At 42.3% G+C, this 24940-nt stretch overlaps 1 protein-coding gene across 6 annotated transcripts in view; it reads left to right on the top strand.

The window, feature by feature from the left end:
• The window catches only part of SEMA4D (semaphorin 4D), a 156935-nt gene that overhangs the window by 38000 nt on the left and 93995 nt on the right, over nt 1–24940 (top strand). For all 6 annotated transcript variants that reach the window (XM_068237885.1, XM_068237837.1, XM_068237847.1 and 3 more), the window contains one exon: nt 13455–13529. The gene's annotated coding sequence lies outside the window, so the exon portion shown is untranslated. The remainder of the gene's footprint in view (nt 1–13454; nt 13530–24940) is intronic.

The raw sequence follows: 24940 nt of genomic DNA, 5'->3' as shown, positions 1-24940 counted from the left end.
CAACGCCCTTATATGAACTATCCCATAAGGAAACCTTGCATAAGCGATTTCAGGGAGCTTTTAAAAGTGTGAACAAGCCCTCACAATGTCACAATACCACAATGCTGATGTTTGTTATGCCTATACTGATGATTGGTAGGTATCAAGAATCAGTAAATATTCTCACTGCAACATTTTTAAACACCTCTTTTTAGTTGAGCACTTTTTATAACCGAAATGCATAGCACAGTATAGGCCTGATGCACGAACCACCATGCACAATTTCTTCCCTTCATTAACTGATTTTATTTATTTATTTTTTTCTGTTTTTTTTTTTTTTATTGCTGGTGGGGTCGGCACTGTGCACAGAACAAAAAGAATCCACAGCATTTTTAAGCTCCTGTGCAGTTAGCATTCAAGCCTAATGCAGTTTCTGATCACTTCTATGTATAAAATACACAATTTCTGATTTTATAGAATCCTTCACTATTAATGCCATTTATGGAGTAATTAAAACATAACTTTTTTAATATTCTAATAACAATGGTATCTGAATTGCAGTTTGTTGGAGAACAAATGGGGGTTACTATCCCAACAACCCAGCATGTTTCAACCCTCTTAAATTAGGGTCTTTGTCAGGGGCAACATTAAAGAGCACTTAAAGGACAACTGAAGTGAGAAATCTAAGGAGGCTGCCATATTTATTTCCTTTTATACAGTACCAGTTGCCTGGCAGTCCTGCTGATCTATTAGGATGCAGTAGTGTCTAAATGGTGCCAGAAACAAGCATGAAGCTAATCTTTCAGATCAGATAATGTCAGAAACACCTGATCTGCTGCATGTTTGTTCAGGGTTTATGGCTAAACATATAATGCTGGGCATACACGGGTCGATCCGGCAGCCAATTAGCCGCCGGATCGACTCCCGCCGCGTCCGCGCTTGCACCCGAATCGATTCCCGGTCGTCCCCGCCGGCGCTTCTTATCTTCCGCTCGATTCGCCCCTATTGTCCGCCCGCGGGTATCGAGCACGGAATCGATTCCCCCGCGGTGATCGGACACGTCGAATATTATCAATCGAGCTATCAGCGGCTCGGTTGATAAGGTAGCGTCGAGCCGTGTATGCCCAGCATTAGAGGCAGAGGATTAGCAGGCTAGCCAGGCAACTGGTATTGCTTAAAAGGAAATAAATATGGCAGCCTCCATATCCCTCTTGCTTCAGTTGTCCTTTTAAACTGAAAATTACAGAGCCTGTTGATGACAGAGGGGGAGGGTCGCCGGGATACATGCATACCTGTCCTGATGTCTTAGGGGCTCCACTTCCCCTCGTAGTATGGTGTCCATATTTCAGAAGACTGATGAAGATCTTTTGGGAACCAACCTTGGCAGCCACCAATCAGGCTTCACAGGTGAGCGTGGTCAGTACTTTATATAGCACCTTGGCACTACTGCACTTTTAAAATGTGCCATAAACCTTTTACATTGCAAGCATATGTAGCCTTTTGGTTAGAAAACTAGCTGAGGGTCCTTGCGTGGCAATGGGGAGGATGAGGAGTACCTCTATCTAGGTAAGTAACGTTTGAGTTGTCTTTGGTTCAGTTTGCCTACTTTCTGCAAAATGAACGTGCTTATCAATGTCCTATTTGTGCACCATTAGTGCAAATAGGATGTTTACATAAACAACCATTTTGCTAAAGTGCGTGCACACTGTGGGAGTACACATGTGCACACATTTTAAATTATTCAGCCAATGGCATGAAGTGGTTAACAGACTGTAACATACCAAAAAGTGAAGGGCCATTTTAGTACACTCCAATAAAATGTTCTATATATTTTATTAAGGCACATTTATACTGGTAGTTTGTTGCATTGACCTCCTCTATATGTTCTGTATTTGTATAAAGGCACTTTTGATGCTCAGCTCATGCTGGCCTACTTTGTGATGTATGGCAGCTGTTGGCAGAAGTGAGGGGCGATACATTCAGCCAGTCTCTGCACAGGTGCCTGCTGTTTGATGTACACCCACACAGTGCATGTGAAATGGGCCTTTATATTCCCACAGTAACACATAATAAATGATAGAAGAACACTACTGTGGTACACCAGGCAGCTCATAAAGAACATTATTCAGAGTTTGGGAGCTTACTTTTTTAGGCCACTGGATGATAGATTAAGCCAGCTAGATCCTACATCAGATCTTCTCCCCCTGGCATGTTTTGTATTTCTCATCTCGGTGGATAGGACTTTTTCTCTCTCAGGTGGTTAAAACTGCTGACAGTGCAATAAATGAATATTCAAATTAAAATATTCTCGTATTCCTGTCGGTATTCCCTGGCAGAGCTTCCGTCCTATTATAAACTACTCCTACTGATGTCAGATAAATGTGCCACTTGAAATTTTTGATTTTTTTTTGCAACCCCAACTTTTGCTTTCCTAGTAAGTCTACAAAGATTACTAGAATCCTGTTTTATTTCTTTATCTTTCTTTCTTTTTCTTCTCCTCATTTCTCAACTAAACTTAGCAAAAATGTGTCTGTCGGTAATTCTCTATTCCAAGTAGCACCCATGACCAAGTAGGAATGGAGGAAACAAAAAAACTGTGACAACTTGATCGGGTTTTCCCATCCTACTTCGGGCCATAGTACATTTTTGCTGTAGTCTGATAGTTTGATGATTGTGCCACATTACAGTCCTTGTTTGAGGGATATTGATACATTTTAATCAGTCAGCAGATTATTGGACAATAGCTTTGAAGTTGTGTTTAGTATTCCAACAGTCTTGGGCAAAGGTACTTTGTGTTTATCTGAAAAAAAAAATGCTTAAAGCTCTAGTAAAGCTACATTTGAGTAAGGCATATTTTAATAGCAACCAAGATAGGTGAATCTGAATAGTATAGAAGCATATTGCTGTACAGGATATCATTTTATTGGCCAAATGTGCCTGCAGTAGAGCATGCTTTCTCTTGGCATTCTTCTGGTTGGTTGTCTTATGATCGCATCTTATTGAGCTACTCAAGTAGGAAGACCAATACACGCAATACATTTTCCAGCATTCCATGATTACAGTAGAAAGCTTGTGTTTACATGAGTAGGTGGGACTTGTTCAAAGGAAAGGAAGTAGTTGGTGGTTAACACTTTAATTCCCTTCGTAAAGGAAACCAGACGGGCACAAAGGGTCTTAAAGGGAACCGAAAATTAGGATATGGATTTTCCTTTTAAAATAACACCAGTTGCCTGACTCTCCTGCTGATCTTGTGTCTCTAATACTTTTAGCCACAGTCTCTCAACAAGCATGCAGATCAGGTGCTCTGACTGAAGTCAGACTGGATTAGCTGCATGCTTGTTTTAGGTCTGTGATTCGCTCAGAAACAGCCGTATCAGTCTGCAGACAGACTGTACACACGCCGGACTGTCGCTGGAACGCCCACCCAGCGGGAGGTGACGACGGACCCGTCGTTGCCTCCAGTCCGGCGTGTGTACGGACCTTTAGCCCGACAGACACGACAGAGGAAAGGAGATAAGATTTATTACAGAGACAGTGCAATTAGGAAAGGCTGCAGTAAGCCCAGAGCACATTAGTACAGGCATAGGAGCTTAAAGAGACTCTGTAACATTCAAAAGATCCCCTGGGGGGTACTCACCTCGGGTGGGGGAAGCCTCCGGATCCTAATGAGGCTTCCCACGCCGTCCTCTGTCCCACGGGGGTCTCTCCGCAGCCCTCCGAACAGCCGGCGACTGTGCCGACTGTCATTTCAATATTTACCTTTGCTGGCTCCAGCGGGGGCGCTGTGGCGGCTTTCCATTCCGAACTACACGGAAATACCCGATCTCATTCGGGTCCGCTCTACTGCGCAGGCGCAGGAAACTTGCGCCTGCGCAGTAGAGCGGACCCGACGGCGATCGGGTATTTCCGTGTAGTTCGGAGCCGACAGCCGTCAGAGCGCCTGCGCAGGAGCCAGGAAGGTAAATATTGACGTCACCGCTGCCCGGACTCCACGGAGGGCTGCAGCGAGACCCCTGACGGATGGAGTGGGAAGCCTCATTAGGATCCGGAGGCTTCCCCCACCCGAGGTGAGTACCCCCCAGGGGATCTTTTTATGTTACAGTTCCTCTTTAAAGGATAGAAGCACTAAGGCTGAAAAATTTGTTACAGAGTCTCTTTAAACCGTTTTAGTAAGGTGCACCGCTGGACAGCAGAGCTAACCAATTGCGCGCGCAAAAGTCCGCGATCGCGCGAATCGCGGCAAATTGCGCGCGCAAAAGTCCGCGAAAAAGTTTGCACCGCTTTGTGAATCAGGCCCAATGAGTTTGAATACAAGTTAAGTTTACATTGGATACGCAAAGTAGAGTGATTACATAGAAATATTTCAGTTGTGTTATTGGGAATTTAAACCTTTTTTTTTTGTTGGTATAGTTTCTTAATGGGAGACATAGACTTGAGCTGATGATTGATCTTGCAGAAATATCTGCATTCCAGTTTTCCAGCTTGTTTTTTAAAGCGGACCTGAACTCAGAACTTCCTCTCTGCTCTAAAGATACGCAACAGCATTACCTTTACAGAAAAATATTTTGAGCCCTTTTCCACTGCAATTTGACATATTTTGATGTGCGTTTTTTTGTGCGTTTTTCATGCGTTTCCATTTCTCTGATTGGCAAGTGCTTTCTAGATTCTTGAAAATCGACACCTGTGGCTAAATGCAAAACGCAAACGCATTTCTATGCGTTTTTTTTACACGTTCCTATACTTTTACATTGAAACGCATCATAATCGCACAGACATGCGTTTGCATTTTTTTTTAAAAATCTGAACACAGCAGTGGAAAAGGCCACTCAAGATTCTTATTTTAAACAGGCTGCACTTAAGAATCAGCAATCGCATGCATTTTGCGTTCTTGGCAAAAACGCAGCTTGTGAAAAAAGGCACTTCTTTGTTACAGCTGATACAAATCCTACTTGTGTATCTTCTTCCTGCTTTCATGGCAGCAGACATATTGTTAACATCCTGTGCTTTCAGATGAGCTCATCTGCCGTGTCAGTCAGCTGACATGGGAAAGATCAAATTACAACTTGCGATTAGACAGATGAAGGCGAATTAGGCTAAACTCTCTAAATACATACAGGGGGCATTTCTCTGTTCTCCTTCTGTCGTGTGCAAGAGTTCAGATCCTCTATAACCAGTAGACCTGTCTTGCCTTGTAATACTTTCCCTGCCCATGTTTGGGTCCTGAAGACTCTCTTGGAGCTGTTATTGGTGCATAATGGTGCCTTGATTTTGCTGGGTATAGGATTCCATTCCCTACACAACAGTCCACAGGTTCTGTGTCCTGCTTTAGCAGTTAGTGTAACTGCCTGGCAGATGTCAAACCATTCCATTGTCCATGTTAAATGTCAAGCTTCTGTGTGCCACAATTGTCGCCTCAGATGAGACTTGTGTATTTGAGATGTTATTTAATAACCCTAACCACACCTGTTTGTCTTTTTTGTGAATGTTCCCTGCTGACATTTGTTTTAATATGACCTCTTTAAAGTCATCAAACAGATTCATTGTGTTTACGGCTGTATATATCTGTGGTTGCAAGCTAAGCATTAGCAGCTGGCAGGCACAGACTGCTTGCTATTGCTTTCACCTTGCCTCCAGATATGTCTGACTGCAATAACCATACTCGCCCAAGTACCAGAACGGCTGTGGTGAAATGGAGCTTGTCAGCTCCTTCTGTTGCATTTTCTGTTAATCAACACTTATTTATTATACACGCTAGAAGGTTGAGTAAGGCTTCGCCTAGCATTACTCTGTTTAACAAACTGTGAAAGTATTGGTTTTGGCAGTCTGGCTGTGCAGAGATTTGACCCAATTACTTTGCAGCCATTGAAAACTTTGCCATTGGGTTAAATCCATCTCTGTGTGAAGTAGGGGATAATGCAATTTTAAGAGCTACAGCAAGAAAAAAAAAATACCGGTACCTTTTTTATGTTTTGATTTTCTGAGTGCTAATGGTGGATATATCTGCTAGTGGCTGGTGAGTAGGCAGAAGAGGAAACACTGCCACAAACTGCTGACTGTTTTGTGATTGTGGTCCTGTACTTTCCTCAGCTCTGTTGCTGTAAAGCATGAAGTGGAGAAATGGAGCTTCCTGGGTCCTACATGCCACCAGTCCAGCGCAGGGTCCCTCTAAGCACAAAGAGAGAAATGACTAGATGGCAGGATACAATAATGTGCTGGTGCTTTCAAAAAGTGCCATGTCCAAAACAGCAATGAGTAATGTCTGTGGCTACATATCGTAATGAAACTGTGCTGTAGTTGATGGGAGGCAGTGGGCGCCTGTGGTGCGTGGTAGGGTCCCTCTAAACCACAGGTGTCAAATGCTGCCCTCCTTGCCATTTTACTTGGCCTTTGAGAACTTAAAGGGATACTGTAGGGGGGTCGGGGGAAAATGAGTTGAACTTACCCGGGGCTTCTAATGGTCCCCCGCAGACATCCTGTGTTGGCGCAGCCACTCCCCAATGCTCCGGCCCCGCCTCCAGTTGCCGTGTCCTCGATCCCGCTGATGTCATCAAGAGCGCACAGCGCAGGCCCGGTATGGTGTGTGTCTGCACAGTACACTCCTGGTGACATCAGCGGGAGCGAGGACACGGGCGTGCAGGCGCAGTGGTTTTCTGACTTTAAAGTCAGAAATTCCAGAAGTGAACTGGAGGCGGGGCCGGAGCATCGGTGAGTGGCTGCGCCAACACAGGATGTCTGCGGGGGACCATTAGAAGCCCTGGGTAAGTTCAGCTCATTTTCCCCCGACCCCCCCCTACAGTATCCCTTTAAAATGTCCATTATTTGTAAGCAGCAATGGAGAGACATCACAGATCACACTGCCTCATTCAAAGGCATACGCTGGTTACAGAGTTTCTGATTGAAACATTGTCAGTTTGAGCAGAGATACAGTTTGGCCTGCAACTTTTAGGGCCCTTTTCCACTAGAGCGATTGCTAAATTGCAAATCGCTAGTGATTTTTTTAAAATCGCTTTATCATAGAAATCACAAGAAGTATTTTCCACTACAGTGATTCGATTTGGAAATCGCAATCGGTTTCTGGAGCTTTTTTTTTTTTTATTTTTTTATTTTTTTTACAATGATAATGCAATGCAAATGAAAATCACAATCGCATAACAGAATTAATGAAAAATCGCCATCACTGGCGTTTGATTTGCGATTGCTAGTGGAAAAGGGCCCTTAGACTATGCTTTCGATTTTGGCCCCTTAAGTAATTGATTTTGACACCCCTGCGCTAAATCTACTTGACAAAAGCTTGTGGCCAGGTTCTCAGGCATGTGCAAATAAGGTCTGTTATGAGTGTGAATGCATTAGAACAGGGGTCCCCAAACATTTTGGGTCGGGGGCCGGGTCAACATACTTCAAACTGCTGGGGGGGCCGGAGTATACATAAAATGATGTAGAAGTCTTTGCAGGCCAGACAATAAAGCGTACCCAGGTGACAGCCTGCAGTCCAATTGGACAGCAGTGTCACCTGATGTTGAATTTGATTGGAAACCAGCGAATTACTGATTTCTGGCTTCATTCTATATGCGGACCACTAATATTTAAAGATGTAGCTGACTGCATCTATAATACATTTTTGTGTGTGTGTGTGTGTGGGGGGGGGCAGTAAAAAAAAGCCTCAGGGGGCCACATTCGGCCCGCGGTCCTTAGTTTGAGGACCACTGCGTTAGAATAACACGATAAGTTACAACACAGAGTTGTAAACTGCCCCATAGAGTTGTACAGGCAGTGAGCCGCAATGCAGAATTATTCTGCAATGTAACTGGCCACTGTGAATGGAGCCTAAATCTTTGCAGTATAAAAAGCTGCACTGAACTGGTTGTTTTAGCCTCTTCAACAAAAGGGTTTCAGAATAGGAGTTACAATAGCCAAATAATATCCAGCTCACACCTGAACACATTCTACATTGTCAACCAGCATGATTAGAAACTATTGTTTTGTGTGGGGAAAAACAATCTACTTCGTGTTTCTATGTTTGGTATGTTTAGCTTGGTACCTGGACTTGGCCTAAATAAACCAGTAGAAAACCAGCGTAGGTACCTCTTCTCAATGTCCTGGCCTGTTTGTTTTCTTGCTTGCTGTTTGACATGTAAACAGAATCTATGCAGCATTGTCATATGATCAGAATGCAGTATAACATTCTGAATGCTACATGGATTTTCCCGTCAGATGACCAGCATGATATCCAAGATTCAAGATTGATGTGCTATTTGTTTTTTATTTCTTATGCAGTCAGACTTATCACATGCCTTGAAATGATTGCTCTGAAATGACACTAAACTGCTGAGAAACCAGAGTTGCCCAAGTGAGAAACCTTTGTCATGTGAGTCAGAAAGGACTATGCAGTTACCTCAGAGACTCATTAGCCATTTCAGCTGTAGCACATAATCCTCGTTTCACTTCTACTCCATTACACATAGCCTGTATTCTGCTCAGGATCATCATATCTCTAGTGCATTGGATGTCATGTCATCTGTTTTAGCCATCGAGTGCTTGCAAGGACCGGTCAATACCTCCTGGCTGGCGGGTTGCTAGGAGACCCTCATTATACCTTGTGCAGTGTCTCTGTCAGTCGATATATGATTACTCCCATTGCCATGGTTCATGTACTTTATTCCAGCACTGCGGTCTCTGACCTAATTCTGTGTACTTCTGTCAAGTACCTTTTTCAGCTGCAGTATTTATAGCATGATAAAAATCTAATTCTAGTACTTCTAAATCCCTCTTAATTTCTGAAGGGAATAAATGTATTTGAAGATATGGTTATCGGAGGACGCGACGGTGAGTGCGGGCATTTTGGGGGAGTGTCTGGGCACTGCTCAGAGTTTGTGTTCACAGAGTGGTAGCTTGTGACAGGGAGAGGTGAAGGCTTTATTGTTCTTATAACGGAGTTACGCTATTGTGTGTGTTTGGTTTTTTTTTTTGTTTTTTTTTCCTAGTCTTCTCGGTGTCTTGCTCTCCCCTGTGAGGTTTAAGAGATGGAAGATATGATTGGGTGCATCGCATCATATGAACTTATCCACTTGCATCTGTCTGTAAGGGCTGGTGCACACCAAGAGCGCTTCTGAGTGCTTTTGAAAACACCAGCGCTTTGAAAAATGTATTTGAATGGGAAGGCTCACACCAGACCGATGTGATTTTCTTCCAAACGCAAACGCGGGTCCTGCAGCATTTCTGCTGATTTCTGACGTGATTCAGCCTCAAAGTATAGGAAAGTGGAAAATTGCTCTGAATAGCGCTAGATCAGAGTGATGTTTCCAGGCGGTTTTGTTACAGAAGCTGTTCAGTTATAGCTCTACTGTAACAAAAGTAAATGCTACACAAGAACGTTCCAAAAATCGCTAGGCATGATTACAGAATCGCTGGGCACATGCCTAGAAAAATCACTTCAAAAAGCGCTAAGTGTTTGCGATTACACTAGCGCTTTTCGGTGTGCACTGGCCGCTCTCTACTGTGCGCGCATCTGTTTTTATTTAATATTAGTCTCCACAGCATGGAGCCTTTTTGGTAAAGGCTGTGCACCAGTTACCGACTTTTAAATATTAGGAATCCTGAGTGTATAACCTGTGTTTGTTTTTAAAGAACAAAAGTATTGTTTGGAAGTTTAGATCAATAGGATTGTTCATAATCGATCAGCACTATTAACCGCATCCGATCGAATGTACAGTCGATAGGGAGATTGTACCGTTAATGGGCACCTTAAAGAGAATCTGTATTGTTAAAATCGCACAAAAGTAAACATACCAGTGCGTTAGGGGACATCTCCTATTCCCCTCTGTCACAATTTCGCCGCTCCTCGCCGCATTAAAAGTGGTTAAAAACAGTTTTAAAAAGTTTGTTTATAAACAAACAAAATGGCCACCAAAACAGGAAGTAGGTTGATGTGCAGTATGTCCACACATAGAAAATACATCCATACACAAGCAGGCTGTATACAGCATTCCTTTTGAATCTCAAGAGATAATTGTGTGTTTCTTTCCCCCTGTTCTCATGCACTGAAGTTTCAGGCTGCTTGTTTCTTCCTGCAAACAGCTTTGCCCTTGTCTGTAATTCTTCAGTATGTGAAAGCCCAGCCAGCTCAGAGGACGATTTATCCAGCTTGTAAAAGATAAGAGAGAAGCTGCTCTAATCCTAAATAACACACAGGCAGTGTGCATAGAGGGGCCTGGAAGGGGGAGTTCATAGCAGAACCACAACACTGAAGAACTTAGCAGCCTTCCAGACACAGGCTGACAAGTCTGACAGGGAAAAGATACATTGATTTATTACAGAGACAGTGATAGTATAAAGTGCTGCAGTAAGCCAGAACACATTAGAATAGCTTTTTGAACTTGTAGGATGATAAAAAACAGGATGCAATTTTTGTTACGGAGTCTCTTTAAGGGCTCGTTTCCACTGTAGCGGTGCGGAATCGCCTGGATTCCACCGCTGAAGAAATCGCATGCAGCTGCATTTCCCCATGCGGATTTCCCCGCGATTTCGCATGCGATTTCGCATGGCAAGGAGCCAGGCGAATTTAACCATGTCACTGCCTGTGTAAAGTACCATTGCCTTTCATGCGAAATCGCATGCGAAATTGCGGGGAAATCCGCATGACAAAGCCGCATGCGATTTCCCTATTGAATGTATTAGCTGCGATTCGCCCGCATTCCTGCCGCACGCGAAATCTGACGACCCTGTCGTGCAGATTTTTCCCGCACCGAAAAACGCCGCTGCCGCACACGTGGTAACAGCCCCATCCACAAACATTGAGTATGCGAATCCGCATGCAGTGCCCGCATGCGGATTCGCTATAGTGGAAACGAGCCCTTAGAGTTCACAATCTAATGTCCCCTAGTGATATAGCCTTTTCCGTCTACATGTAGGTAATTCCTGTCAGTTGATGGTAATTACAGCAGTTCTGTGCGTGTCCCCTATTGCACAGTTTTACAGACACTACAAAGCTTGTGTTTCTGCTAATCAGCATTCTGGTTGTGAAATCTTCCTCTTATGCAATATTGTCTGCCACTGATAAAGAGGTTATATATCCTGTGGTACCCTGCTTGGAGCAGGTACTAGCATTTCCTTGTCTGCTTCTCTCCACTGTGGTGTTTTCTCAGGGCTCGTTTCCACTATCGCGAATCCCCATGCGTCCAACGCATGCGGATTCGCACATGTAATGCAAGTGGATGGGCCTGTTTCCACTGTAGCGTTGTTGATGTGTGTTTTTTTTTCAGCGGTAAAAAAACGCACAAGTGCCAACGAATTCACCTGCGAGTGGAATGCATGCGAATCGCCGCTAATGTATTTAATAGGAAATTCGCATGCGGCTATGGTATGCGAATTTTCATGCGAATTCGCAAGCAAATTCGCATAGGTACCAATGTAAATTCACACAGGCAGTGACATGGTTAAAATCGCATATACCTTCACCTAAGCGAATTCGCATGCGAATTCGCGGCAAACGCATGGGAAATCTCATCCGCATGCGATTTCATCAGCGGTGGAATCCAGGCGATTCCGCACCGCAATAGTGGAAACAAGCCCTCACTCCCAAAAAGCATTCCTTCTGTTCTTGCCTCACATTGATCACACAGTCTGATTTGAATTTTTATGTACAATTGAAGTGAGAGGAATATGGGCATTAGTGGATAGCACTTTCGCCTTGGAGAGGACTCCCTGGTTAGAATCCCAGCCACTATATGCACAGAGTTTGTATGTTCGGTGTCTACGTAGGTTTCCTCAGACATCCTAAATTGTCTTCCCTTTAAAAAAATAAATAAAAAATTAAATAAAAAAAAAGTAGACGATGATGGACATATGACTATGGTAAGGTATCTATCTATCTATATATATCTATATATCTATATATCTATATATCTATATATATCTATATATATATATATATATATATATATATATATATATATATATATATATATATATATATATATATATATATATATATATATATATATATATATATATAGCGCTGTAGGTGCTATATAATACTAAATGTTTTACCTTTTTAAACAATGCACATTGCTGGACTGTCCTGCTGATCCTGTCCCTAATGCTTTTAGCCATAAACCCTGAACAAGCATGCAGCAGATCAGGTGTTTCTGACTGGGTTAGCCACATGCTTGTTTCAGGTGTGTATTTCAGATACTACTGCTACCAAAGAGATCAACAGGACTGCCAGGCAACTGGTATTGTTTAAAAAATAAATATGGCAGCCTCCACATCCCTTACACTTCAGGTAAGCACCAGGATGACGCAGAGCAAAAAATGCCATTTGATATTGGCAGAAGCTTGAAAAACATGAGCCAAAAGAAAGCCCAGTTCTCTGGATGCGATGAATGTATCAGGATATTTGTATCACTTTACCTTGTGTCATTTTCACCACCACATGTTGCATTGAAGATGGTGCAACATGAAACAGACGTGCATGTGCACACAGCTCTATTGCTTTCAGTGGAAAGTTATGACAAAACGTTTGACTGGCTTCTACGAAGTGCACAGCACAGTCCTTAGGGAAGACATGTAAACCTAAAAAATGCCCACAGACTGCTTAGCCATTGTCCCCATACCCCACCCCCTCCCATGTCCCCCCCCCCCCCTTTTCCCCCTTGCTTTGGCAATACCTGTAAATAATCTTGGTCATGCCAATAAAGCTATCTTTGATTTGATTGATTTGATTTTGACATGCAAGTGTTGTCCTGCTGTGAGAAATTCCTTTGAAGTGGCCTTGGTCTGCAGCAGGGATGGTTAAAGTTAGGTGTTTGTAGCGGGAGGGTTCTGCATGACAATAGGTTTTAGTTTTTGCTGTAGTAAAATATTGGTATTTAATACCAATATTTTACTATCGCTTAGTAAAATATTGGTAATTTACCAAATTCTACTATCTTGATTACTAGTATGTAATACAGGTGTAAGTCTGTAGGTAACTGGGCTTCTGGCATTTGGGCAGAAACTAGTTGGACAGTTGAAGGTACAGTATATCCTAGAGAATGTGGGAAATCAGAGCGAAGTCATTACCCAGCATCTGTATGTTGCTTTAGTGTGCTGTGGAGGATATGGAAAACTATTTTATATCCGTTTTTTTTAAGAATTTTGAACAGGAGAATGATTTACTTGAATGGCTTCAATTATTCCAAAACCATTGCTGTATATTCATTCCTTGAAAGCGTAAAGAATAAGCCATTGAGGAGAGCAGTTATTTTGGAAGCCCTTGAAGTATTTAATGCATGTATTCCTCTGTGGACTCTTCAGCTACCAGCAAAGCTGATCTTTTGGCATCTTCCCAAGGCATGTAGCGGGGCTATGCCATTTCTGGCTGATGCATTACAACTCTGTTTCTCAACACACTGCTGCTTTCTGTACTGTAATGACATAACTGCTATGTTTGGCCTCCATTTATTATCTACCTAATTTAAATATTTTATTTCTTTCAGGACAACTCTGAATTTTGAACCGGAAGGGAAGGCAGATGGTGATATCCTAGGAAAAATGTGCTGGCTAATAAGCAGGTTTGTTGGTTTTCATGCTTTACTGATTAGCTGACCTCTTCTGTCACATGCTTGTCGTCTGATCCAGCGGCTGCATACACCACATTATACAGTGCAGGGAAACCAAGCTGGATCTCTAAGGGCCCTTTTCCACTAGCAATCACAAACATCACAAACATCAGCGATTGCGATTTTTCATTAACTCTGTTATGCGATTGCGATTTTTCATTTGCATTGCAATATCACTCTAATAATCGCTCCAGAAAACGATTGCGTTTTCCAAATCGAATCACTATAGTGGAAAATTCTTCTCATGATTTCTATGATAAAGTAACAACCCTAGCAATTTAAAAATCGCTAGCGATTTGTGATTTTTTGCGATTCAGCTGTGTAGTGGGCCCTTAGTTTGACAGTCTGATCATGTGTGATGTTTTTTCTAATGAATGTGCTAATCATAACTTTGCAGTTATTACCGTGATATTTTTTATTTTTTTTTTTGTATGTTTCTTGTACCACTGAATGTTACATGAAAGCTTTTAAAACTCTCAGGCTAAGTTCACAGTGGGACGTTAAAGTCGCACATTAAAACAGAATTTAACGCAGAATAACTCACTGCAATGAAAAATCAATGCCCCATTCACAGTGCACACGTTACGCTAGTGACTAACGCTGCACGTTAAGTAAAAGTACTGCATGCAGTGCGTTATACACGTTATTAGCTGCGTCGGACTGTTTGCACATGCTCAGTAATGACTTGGATGCATACTTTTCATTGCCTGTATTTTTTACTGTATCTGCTGTATGCGACAGTAACGCTGCGTTGCCACTTTTTGGGCGCGTTGCGTTGTAAGCTTGCGGTGCGACTTTAACGTGGCATCAAAACGCAACGTCCCACTGTGAATCTAGCCTCATACGTTTTTTAAATTGAAACTACAAGTATAATTTAATTTTGATCAGAGACTGACTTGTTTAGACCTCTGAATAAAGTTCACTTTGATCTGAGAGCAGATTGCCATTTTTGGGGAGCTGCCTGAAAATGGTCCGTATGATTCTTCCGTGTTTTATAATGGATCTGTATGTTTAATTATGGCAACACCAGTACTTTGATCACCTACTTTAATTACTGTCAGCAGGGCCGGTTTAAGCAACAATGGGGCCCCAGAGCAAAATAAACCTGGGGGCCCCCCCAACATATACCCCGGAACAAAAATCTGCATTAGGAGACCTTTTTTTTGCAGCTGGTATAACCGGGTGTGAAGTCCCAATCGGTCGGAGCTCCACATTCTGGCTATTCCAGCCTGCATGGGGGACAAGGGGTTAAAAAGTTTCAGGAGGGGGGACCCCACAAAATAAAAAAAAAAAAAAAAAATTCCCACACTCTAAACATAACAAAAAAAATTGGGAAAAAATGCCAGGGATCTTCATACAGCCATATTGCGGCTGTATAGCGATCCCTGGCCAAAACGCTGCGGCTGCGTATAGACCCCCTGGAAACCCCGTCAGGAAATTTATTACGCTTTCGTTTGATGCATGTAAAATTACACTACCGTTAGGTTTGCTACTAAAAGTGACATTTACTGCATTTAAAAGTATACTTTTTTCCTTCGAAACTTTAAAATCGATTTTCTCAAAAACTATAAGGCCGATTTGAAATTTTTTTCCCTCTTGTAGCCACTGGGGGCTCCTACAAGCTCTGGGGCAGCTCCCTCCTTTGCCTTAATGGTAGCGCCAGCCCTGACTGTCAGCTTTTCCTAAATGGAATCTGAGGACACAAAAATGGCAGCTCACAGTTACTGCAGTTGCAGGTGGTTTTTGTTCTTTCTGGCAAAACGGCATGAGTAAAGGTACTACCGTATAAGGTGTAATGCAATACGGAAATCCTGCATAAACTCATTAATGAAACCGCACTCAAATGACTGGATGCCCACTAGCGTGGCAAGGATCACACCTGTGTACCAACAGGTGAAGCGTCCAGAAAGGATCCAGCAACGTACCAGCGGTGCCAGATCCTTTCTGGAATTTAAGCTCATTAATAGGGTTTAAGGCGCACAATGATAGTATCGTCTGAAATTCATATATACTGTACATTATGTATAACAGGTGCAAAGGGACATTAGTTAAGTTACCATTTGTGCATTACTTATATACGTAAAGCATTACTGCATGTTAGTAATTTTAAGTGATTAGTGACGTGCTGTAATGTTTTATGCATCTAACCCCATTAAGTAGATCGCGATCTAATGGTAGATCGCAAATGACTTCATGGTAGATCTCTACTGCACTACATTTCCCATTCTGTATATACAATTGTGCTCCTAAAATTGTACACCTCATTTTGACTTGCCAATGTTTAAAGTAGCTCACAAGCCGCAAAAGTGTGGGCACCTCTGATCTAGCTGCTGTGCGTAACCTGTTTACTACTTATGCTTTACTCTTTAATGCAGTTTAGTGAATATACCTCAACTCAATGATCTGTGCTGTTACCCCTCTGAAATAAAACCCGGTCAATCAGAATCATGTGATCTGGCAGCCATTTTGTCTCTGGTGAGAACTGTAGTGGGGCTCAGACTTGGCCTCTGTGACACTGTAGAGGTCAATGGACCACTTATAACATGACTGTTGTTCCTCTGTTGTCCAGCTCTGGTAAGAGTTGTGGACATGCTTGTGGTTACAAACTCCTATGTGTTGGTTGACGTCAAGAATGCTCTTTACACAGTAGATACAGGTTGTATTTGCTCTGTAAATCCATAGACTTGTATAATATATGTACGTGTTGCCACATATCTGAATGTCTATTAGGTTGGTAAAACCCTTTTTCAGGAATGTATTTTCCCAACATGGCACTTATTAATTTGTACCCAGATACTGCTAGTTTTATTCCACGTTTTGTGAATAAGTTTCATTCAGTCCCCTTAAGCAGTATTTGATGTGTGAATTGCATATGATATTTATTTATTTTACTGCTTTAAATTCTAATGAATTTGCAGTGCATTTATTTGCTAGTTTCCTTTCGCTGCTCAGAATTTAATAAATGATGAGCATCAACAGGCTGCTTAAGAGGTGAAAGGTTTCCTAGCAACAAGCCGTACGGGAGATGGCAGCCCAGATTTAGTCAGCCTTTGTTTCCTCGTGCTTGTTGGTATCGAAGTACAATTGTTCAGTAAAGAGAATGATAAATGTCCTGCCAAATGGATGCTAGAGAAATGTGAGCTGCTGACCTGCTTAGTAATTCAGGACAAAGACCAGCTCAGCCAGCTAGTGTTTAATATGCATGTACCAGATTTCAGCCTCACTGGCATGGCATAGTTTGACACCAGCTCTTTACTTTTTAGACTAATGAAAGTAAAATTGATTTGTACTAGATGCTTTAATAGCAATTAGTCTGTCCCAGAAAGACTTAATTTTGGTAGGGCTAATTAGAGTGAAGTCCATCTCAAAGGTGTGATGGATTCTTGTGTAATGCTAAAGTGAAACTCCAGCCAAATTTTGTTAGGGCCCTTTTCCATAAGCCGTGAAAAGACTGTCCAACTCTCATAACTTCTTGCAACTGCTTGCTGCCGCTTGGTAACTGCTCACTGAGCATGCAGTTCAGCTGTATGTGGAAAAGGGCTCAGCGAGCAGTCCCCATTCAGCAGCAGGCGACCGCCAGGCAGCAGCGGGCAGTCGGGAGAGTTTGAGAGGCATTTCACTGCCGATCAACTGTCTGTGGAAAAGAGGCCTAAAAGTGGTAAAGGGAAGCTTTGCCAGGCTAGTCTTCTAGCCCTTTCTTCAGATATGGTGAAGAGAAGGGATGGTCAATGATATGCAAATCGGAGTTGATGTAGACCTATGGAAAAATGATATGCAAATAAATGCAGCTTGAAACCGGATCATTCAAATGAAGCAGCAACTTGGAATTTTTTGCAGGTCTTTAGTCATTTATTGCTGAAGGTGACCCTGGTGAAGATGTCTCAGGATGGTAACTGAAGTGAAATTTCAGATGGGAAGATCTGGGAAATGGCATAATAAACCCAATGGGGCTCGAAAAACAATTTCTTTAGCTAAGCAATAAGGTTTAATTACTTTCTGTTGATTAATCACTTAATCTCCATCCGCTGGAGCAGGAAGTGAGAACCACTGGCACAGGAAATAAGAATTCCCTGAAAGGGTTTTTAATCTTCACTATTTAAAAACTAGTATTTTTATCTGAAATGCAGTTTTAATATCTGGCCATACAGAGAGAAGGTGACAAGCAACCCTTATAATACTGGGTGTTTTTTTTTTTTTTTTTTTTTTTTTTTTATTAAAGGGATCCGTCTTGGCTGTGGCTAACTTGTATCCTCAGTGAGTTCACAGACAGATTTCATCTTTTAGGCCATGTTCACTGTGATTGTTGCATTCCCTGTGTCAGCAGGAATTCAACGGACCAGACATGTGGCGCAGTACGTTACATGCACGTTGCATAAGTCAATGAAAAGTATGCTTCACTGTAACCATTAAAACGGGTTATTTGCGCAATTGCGCAATTTGTGTTACAATGCTCACTGCGTTACACAGCAACGCACCAGCAACACTGAACGCATTTCTGGTGCATTGCAGTGCGGCAAGCCATGTTACAGAGCAGCTGTTACGCTGCAACGAACCATAATGAATGTGCTCTAAGTTCAGTAGTTCTCTCATTTTGGTCTAAGGCCCACTGATGGGCGAGGGGTATGTCAAGTGGTCCCCAGCCATGAGCTGGAATGTGCATCTCTGCCATAGCTGATTGCTATACTGTGGTCATGTTTGTACAGGGTAGTATCTGTGGCATTGTTTTGGGAGCTGAAGTGGTGATTTAAGTTTGTTTGTTGGGTCTGTTCTTGAAAGTTGCAGAATGTGTGCTAGCAATTTATACAGGCTGACTCCTTCCCTGGTGGTTCCAGTGTCCGAGGGACCACCAGGGCAGGCTGCAGCCACCCTAGTCTGCACCCAAGCACACTGATCTCCCCCCCCCCCCCGCCCCCTTATCGCCCACAGCACCCCTCAGACCCCCCCCCCCCCTTGCCCACCCCCCAGATCACTGTTTGCACCCATTCACCCCCCCCCCCCCCCTAATCACCCAACAATCACTCCCTGTCACTATCTGTCAACGCTATTTTTTTTTAAATTCCCTAAACTGCCCCCTGGGGACTCCTGATCACACCCCCCCCCCCCTCTCTCAGACCATCAGATCGCCCACAGTCAGATCACCTCCCAGGTGCATTGTTTACATCTGTTCTCTCCTCTAAACACCCACTAATTACCCATCAATCACCCCCTATCACCACCTGTCACTGTTACCCATCAGGTTAGACCCTAATCTGCCCCTTGCGGGCACCCAATCACCCGCCCACACCCTCAGAACGCCCTCAGACCCCAGCCCTGATTACCTCGCCAGTGCATTGCTTGCATCCATTCCCCCCCCTCTAATCACACCTTGAGACACCCATCAATCACCACCTGTCACCCCCTAGCACACCTACCCATCAGATCAGGCCCTAATTTGCCCTGTGTGGGCTCCTGATCACTCCGCCAAACCCTCAGATCCCCCTCGGACCGCCTTCCGATCACCTCCCCAGTGCATTGATTGCATCTATTTTCCCCTCTAACCACCCCCTGAGACACCCATCAATCACCTCCTGTCACCCCCCCAGCACTCCTATCCATTAGATCAGGCCCAATACAACCTGTCATCTAAGAGGCCACCCTGCTTATGACCGGTTCCACAAAATTCGCCCCCCTCATAGACCACCTGTCATAAAAATTTGCAGATGCTTATACCCCTGAACAGTCATTTTGAGGCATTTGGTTTTCAGACTACTCCTCACGGTTTTGGGCCCCTAAAATTCCAGGGCAGTATAGGAACCCCACAAGTGACACCTTTTTTAGAAAAGACACCCAAGGTATTCTGTTAGGTGTATGACAAGTTCATAGAAGATTTTATTTTTTGTCAAAAGTTAGCGGAAATTGATTTTTATTGTTTTTTTCACAAAGTGTCATTTTTCACTAACTTGTGACAAAAAATAAAATCTTCTATGAACTCACCATACTCCTAACAGAATACCTTGTGGTGTCTTCTTTCTAAAATGGGGTCACTTGTGGGGTTCCTATACTGCCCTGGAATTTTAGGGGCCCTAAACCGTGAGGAGTAGTCTAGAAAACAAATGCCTCAAAATTACCTGTGAATAGGACGTTGGGCCCCTTAGCGCACCTAGGTTGCAAAAAAGTGTCACATGTGGTATCGCCGTACTCAGAAGAAGTAGTATAATGTGTTTTGGGGTGTATTTTTACACATACCCATCCTGTGTGGGAGCAATCTCTCTGTAAATGGACAATTGTGCGATGCGATCATCACATCCAGCCGCTAATGGAAACGGGCCCTAAATATTCAGCAATGCAAGTGACTCTCCCGTCAGGACAGCCATAAAATACTTTTCTAGCCAATAACTGGGCTTCTATCAGGGGATAGATTAAAAAGGTAAATGGTTCAAACCTGTTACCTCAGTGATGACATGCTAGACAGACTTTTTTTTTTTTTTTTTTTTTTTTACTACTATCAAACAAAACTTTTTCTCTTTAATGTTTTTAAACATAACATAAACTGAGGGATATCTAAAAGTCATTTTTAGGAGTAGATGCCATCGTTTATCTCCTCAGTCTATTTTAACATTAGATTCACTTTACAATATCCTGCTAAATTTCACAACTGGAAAGGCAGAATAGCTGCATTTTCCTGATTCATGTAATCCTCATGATGATTCCTAATAAAATGTCGGCAAGTATCACATTTTAATAGCAATTTTGGGCTGGTAAAATGGTGAATCGTGTGATTCTGCCCACATCTGTTATGAAACCTCAATACCTTGCAAATAATTCCAAGTTGATACAGAATAATGCAAACTTATGTAGCTCGAAAATGGACCACACACACAAATCCAAATTGATGCAAATGTTTGTTTATTCAGCCTGAAAAATGGACCAATGCAGAAGCGCCATGTTCGAATTGTCCATTTTCACACTGCTTAAATTTCCATAAAAGTAGCATGAAAACTTTGCATCAACTCATTTATTATTTGTAGCCTATTGATCATCTCTAATCCATTGTAGGGATTACATGGGACTCTGTTGCAGACGCAGGTGTGTATCTTACTGAGCTGGTAAGAGGCGAGTATTGTAGGATTTGTTTTCACTATCCGATTTAAGAGAATTTATATATACCAATAGGATGGAAAATATTAATTTTCATCTGTATTCTTGGTTTCCTTATACAGTATATTTTTACTAGATCACCAGCAAACACTTTAAGGCCTTTTGCACACCACATGCGGTTCCGATTTACGATTTTTAATCTGTAGTGCATGCTGCGTTTTTTTTTCTGCATTTTTTTTTTCTGTTGATAGCATCCAGGGAAAACTGGAATCGCAAATCGGATTTGCAGTGTGCAGGGGGCCTGATGGTGGATTTGTTAAACACTTCTGGTCCCCTGCACACTGCAAATCCGATTTGCGATTCCGATTTTTCCCTGGATGCTATCAAAAGAAAAACTCAGCATGCAGTAATGATTAAAAATCGCAAATCGGGATCGCATGTAGTGTGCAAAAAGCCTCTAGCAGGTTTTCTCTCACCATTTATTTATTACAATCACAATAGCATCACATTCACTATTACTGAGTACCATAATTTTATTGTGGAAAACACTCTTGATAGGAGAGACAAATTAAGTTCAAGTTAGGTAATCGTAACGAACAGTAGGGCTGCCAGTGAGGCTTCAAACCTAGTGTTTTAACTAAAATAAGAACTTAGTATTCCAGTAAAGTCTTGTTCGTGGACAATTCAGGTTTACTTTCAGCCAGATTTTCGGAGACCTCTGGAATCTCTATAGGTAGGCTAGATGACGGACTCTAGAGATACTGGAGCACTGCTGGCAAATAGTCTGAGTGCTGTACTCTGCACTGTCATTTAAAGCGGGTCCGAGATGTAAAACTATTGCAAGTAACTTGTCTATCTTAAAGTTTAGATGGTTTACACCACAGCAAATCTAGCTGCAAACCGCTTCAACAGTATATAATCATTTCTTCCCGTGATACAATGAGAGCAGCCATATTCTGCTTGTCGTCCTTACACAGCCAAGCTGCTCTGCATCTCCACCCCTCAGCCTGTGACAACTCCACTCCCCTCTCCACCCCTTGCATCTAAAATCTCATGCATGCTTCAGCAAAAGCCTCCTCCTCCCCAGGCTTAGCTCCCATGAACACTTGCAGCATGGAAATCAGAATGCCTAGGCGCTGGGAGCGTGGACACATTCATTTAAATACAATTAGGTAATACAATTTAAAAGCATTTCGGGGGAAGAATGCCAAATAAACTATGTAAGGGTCAGAAAGATTAAGGCAGCAAGTTTCTCGCTCCACTGTAACGTCTATCACATGTTTCAATGGAACTTGTTAAGCATGTTAGCTGCTTGGTATATTCTATCTGCAGATTTGTTATACTGGTCCGTATGATAATCTCCAAATCCTAAAATGCGACACCTATTAGTTCTGACTATAGAGACTTCCTTGCACACATTGAGAGAGCTGTAAGAGACAAGGCTACAGCATACAGGGATAGAAATTACACTAATAAGCTCTCTGAGCTAATAATATGCATCATGTGTGCTGGGCCATGTGGAAAAACCTGCTGAATGACCAGTATATAAGTTTCATGCAGCATTTCCGTGTCATAGGTTAACATGTGATTACGTTACTTTCCATGCCATACTGTGTTACCATTGCTTAGCACCAGTACCATGTCTATTCTAATAATGGACATCACTCTCCAACAGTGCCCTCAGTGGATTCAAGCCTTAAGTATTAAAAAATTATTAGTGGTTGATAGAAATCTCAGACATTGCAGTCCTGACGTTCTTGTCACTCACAGCTGTGCGAAATATACATGGAAAATGGTGTAAAACTTCAGCTAGCAGAGTCTGAACAGTCTGAAGCTGCGTGTTGATTTTTAGACGCTTAGGTGTGACGCTCCATTTGTTAAGTGATAGCTGAACAGTGCTATGTGATATGCCCAGTGCATTGCACTCTCGTCACTGTTTTTACATCATTCCGGACAATTTTTCCTTTCTGTGACAAAGAAAAATATGCTAGCTAAGGAGATAGCTTATCGTTTGCTATATCTACTAGATTGCTGTAAAAAAGTGTTTAATACCGAGCTTCCTCCAAGAAGATGGCATTTTAAATGGGCTTGCCCATTTGTATAAAAGCTTACTGTATGTATGTGTAGTCGAAGTATAAAACCTTTTTTAATTGAATAGTAGTAGTATTGATGCCATTTTTGTTCTCTTCATGAGGAAGAGAATAGGAATATTTCATGCAAGATGCAGTGAGTGACTGGATGTAGTACTAGTAGGCAGTGCAACACATTGAAGGGCCGTTTCTAGCCATTTTGTCACTCCAGGCAAGAAAGTGCCACGAAGCTTAAACACTGCTTCACACAAAGTCAGTGAATACTTATTTACTCATTATTTTATTTTTAATAAATTTGCAAAAATTTCAAGTAATTCACGTTGCCATTTTGGAATAAGGCTATGTGGGAAAAGTGATGCGATGTGAATACTTTCTGGGTGCACGGTATAACCCTCACCCCACCCAACATTGCTGGCCTCTTTCTGGGAAACCAGCTGGATGAAAGACACTCATCCAATGTGCACAGGAACTTTCTTATGAGTTCCAGCTGCTTTTCTGTACAAATGCTGCTCAGACTGATCATTACAGACAGCAGGCAATAATGTACAATACAAAGTGTGTGCAAAGCCATAGTCAGATTTTGTACTGTTGGATATGTCTCCATTGCAACATAAGTCTCTTCTGATCTCAAGATCCTACAACTCAAACCAGCAGCTGGATCTCCAAAGTGAAGCATTTATTTGTAATATTCAGTGTGGTGCCAATCAATTTTTAAAAATGTGTTTAATGCTAAGTACAGCAATAAAACATGATAAAACCATACCTTCACTTTGAAATCATTTGTTTCCTGTTTCCTTGCAGTTATGGTATTAAATATTTAGATGCACAAATTCAGCCACTAAGATCCGTATTTCATTGCAGTCACAGTGATGAATTTCTATAATCCGCATGCAGTGCAGGCTTGGATTGATGTATCCATCTATAACCCAGTCATCCTCAGTCAGGGTTCCTTGAGGACTTTGCAGGCGTTCCCTTGCATGTTTCCCCTTTGAGGGAAGCTGCCTTAGCTGGCAGGTTGAGAACTTTTAGAAGTAATGTAACTTCTTAATGTCCTCTTCACTCATTTTCTGCCCATCCTGAATTCTAGTTTTCCTACTTGTTCATCACTGGTGTCGTTTCCTTGACACAATGACACCCCTTACATTGGGGATGAATAAACATGTGGGATGCCAGAACTAAGGATGTGTATTCAGCAGATGAAGAGGAAAGAGGAAAAAAGGTTACGCCGGGCAACTATAATGGGGAGTGCAATAATGGAGGGCATGAAATGCGTGGCTCGTAAAGGTGGATCATGGAATGGGGACCATTATGATAGTAAAAAGTGTTTTAGCCTTACCCACTTTTGACCAATCCTACCATAAAATAAATCCACTCCTTTCCTTTATTGTAGGGGTTCCCTGAGATTCAATTTTATTTTTTTTGAAGGGTTCCTAAAAGGTAAAAGTTTAGAAAGGCTGCTTTGATCAGATACTGTTGAGAATTCCCTAGTGCCAGTTGCACCGGAACGTATAAGCCAGGTTTCCCAGTCATGTGACAGTTAGTGCTATTACATCACAGATCTCCCTTTGCCTGTGATTGATGGCGAGAGCCCAACTACAGTGACATAAGCATCACATTGCTGGGGATGCTGGCTAAGTAGAAGGGTCACAACAAGGTGTGTGTCAAGTATACTGGCAAAGGTGGCGGATTATTATAAAAGTCCTCCATTTTATAGTTTCCTTTACACTGATATTATAGAGCAATTTAAAGCATACCTAAATTCACATGATATAATGTAATTCTGTTGTGCTGTACCTTGTAACTTAACCTTTATCCCTGTGTCCCTACCATTCCCTGCTATCAGTGTTTATTTTATGTAACTGTTGGGTAGTCTATTTTATTTGCATGGAAGAGCTCTTCAATCTCCAGCCAAGGTCCGGCACTGGCTGTGAATTACTGCATTTGTACCGAGCATGCACGAGTTTCACAAACCCAATAAATTGAACTGTTCATGCATGTGTCCCATTCCTTTTTTCTATTAGGGCTCATTTCCACTATCGCGAATTTGCATGCGTTTTTCGCATGCAAATTCGCATAGCAATACAAGTGAATGGGACTGTTTCCACTTGTCAGGATTCCTTTGCGGTTTTCTGTGCAGAAAAAATTCGCATGGCAGAGCCATCAGAATTCGCATACCGCATACCTACAGGTCAGTGA

This window comes from Hyperolius riggenbachi, chromosome 1, assembly GCF_040937935.1.
Source record: "Hyperolius riggenbachi isolate aHypRig1 chromosome 1, aHypRig1.pri, whole genome shotgun sequence".
NCBI classification, from domain to species: Eukaryota; Metazoa; Chordata; class Amphibia; order Anura; family Hyperoliidae; genus Hyperolius; species Hyperolius riggenbachi.
Note: the sequence above shows the minus strand (reverse complement) of the source record. Positions and strands in the feature narration are given on the sequence as shown.